The sequence below is a fragment of the Macaca fascicularis genome, chromosome 7 (assembly GCF_037993035.2).
Source record: "Macaca fascicularis isolate 582-1 chromosome 7, T2T-MFA8v1.1".
In the NCBI taxonomy this organism is placed as follows: domain Eukaryota; kingdom Metazoa; phylum Chordata; class Mammalia; order Primates; family Cercopithecidae; genus Macaca; species Macaca fascicularis.
In genome coordinates this window covers 59,823,785-59,825,873 of record NC_088381.1, presented here as the reverse complement: position 1 = coordinate 59,825,873, position 2,089 = coordinate 59,823,785, and positions in this window count along the sequence as shown.

The window sequence follows — 2,089 nt, the reverse complement described above, 5'->3', positions numbered from 1 at the left end:
GTCTCACAGAAAGCTTCTCTCCTGTTTTCGTCTGGAGTTATTTCCTTTTTCACCAGAGGCCTGAAAGGGCTCCCGGTTATCCCTTCTCAGACGACACAGAAACAGTGTTATCAAACTGCTATGTGAAAAGAAAGGGTTAACTCTGCGAGAAGAATTTACGCGACCAAAAGCAGTTTCTCAGAAAGCTTCCTTCTAGTTTTCATCCGAGGACGCTTCCTTCTCCACAATATTTTTCATAGCGTTCCCAAAGTTCCCCTTTCAGATTCCACAAAAACAGCGATTTCAAACTGCTCAATCCCAAGGGTTGCTCAACTCTAGGTGACAAATACACGCATCGCAAAGCAGTTTCTCAGACAGCTTCTTTCCAGTTTTTCTCTGAGAATATTTCCCTTCTCAACAGAGACTTCCAAGTTCTCTGAAATATCCCTTGGTACCTTATACACCAAAAGTGTTTCCACAGTGCAGTATGAGAAGAGAGGTATAACTCTGTTAGTGCAGTGCACATATCACAAAGGAGGCTCATGGAAAGCTTCTCTCCAGTTTTTATCTGGAAATATTTCTTTTTAGACCATAGTCCTGAAAGTGCTCCCGAGTATCGCTGTGCAGTTTACACAAAAACACCGTCAGCGAACGCCTTAGTGTAAAGAATCTTTTAACTCTGCGAGATTGTTTCACACGACACAAAGCAGTTTCTCAGAAAGTTTCTGTCCAGTTTTTATTTGAAGATAGTTCTTTGCTCAACATAGGTCTCAGGGCGCCACCGAATGTGCTTTTGTGGATTCCTCAAAGACAGAGTTTCCAAACTGTGCAATGTAAGGAAAGCTTTATCTCGATGAGTCAAATGAACATATCACAAAGGAGTTTCTCAGAAAGCCTCTTTCCAGTTTTTATCTGAGGATATTTCCTTTTTCACAATAGGCTTCAATGCCCTCCGAAATATCCCTTGGTAGCTTTTTCACCAAATGTGCTTCCATTCTGCTCTATGAGAAGAAATGTATAACTCTTAGAGTGGAACGCACACATCACAAAGCAGCTTCACAGAAAGCTACTCTCCAATTTTTATCTGAAGGTATTTCCCTTTTCATCATAGGCCTCAAAGCACTCCCGAATATCCCTTCGCAGATTACACAGGAAGAGTCCCAGCAAACTGCTGAAAGAAAATTATGCATTCACTCTGTGAGGGGAATTCACACAACAGAAAGTAGTTTCTCAGAAAGCTTCCTTCTAGTTTTCATCCGAGGATATTTCCTTTCACACTGCATTTTTCATAGCGTTCCCCAATTTTCCTTCCAAGATTCCACTGAAACAGTGATTTCAAACTGCTCCTTCCAAAGAATGGTTTAACTGTATGAGATGAATAGACCCATCACAAAGCAGTTTCTCAGAAAGCTTCTTACCCATTTATCTCTGAGGAGACTTCCTTTCTCACCACAGGTTTCAAAGTGCTCCCAAATATCCCTTGGTAGCCTTGAAACCAAAAGTGTTTCCACACTGCTCTCTGAAAAGAGAGGTATAACTCTGTGAGTGTTCAATGAAAAGAAAGGTTTATCTCTGGGATAAGGAAAATATATTATTACTGTACTGTTAAATATCACGAGATAAGTTGTTCCCCCACCAATTTTCTTTTTCTTTCTTTTTCTTATTAAAACTATATTTTATTTATTTATTTATCTATATTTATTAATATTTCCATATTATTTTAAAAATTAACATGCTATGTTAAAACATAACAAAAATTAGCCGGGCATGGTGGCACATGCCTGTAATCCCAGCTACTCAGGAGGTTGAGGAAGGAGAATCGCTTGAACCCCGGAGGTGGAGGTTGCAGTGAGCTGAGATCAGGCCAGTGCCCTCCCGCCTGGGTGACAGAGTGAGACTCTGTCAAAAAAGAGAAGAAAAAAGAAGAAGAAGAAGAAGAAGAAGAAGAAGAAGAAGAAGAAGAAGAAGAAGAAGAAGAAGAAGAAGAAGAAGAAGAAGAAGGAGGAGGAGGAGGAGGAGGAGGAGGAGGAGGAGGAGGAGGAGGAGGAGGAGGAGGAGGAGGAGGAGGAGGAGGAGGAGGAGGGAGAAAAGAGAAAGGAGGAAGGAGGAA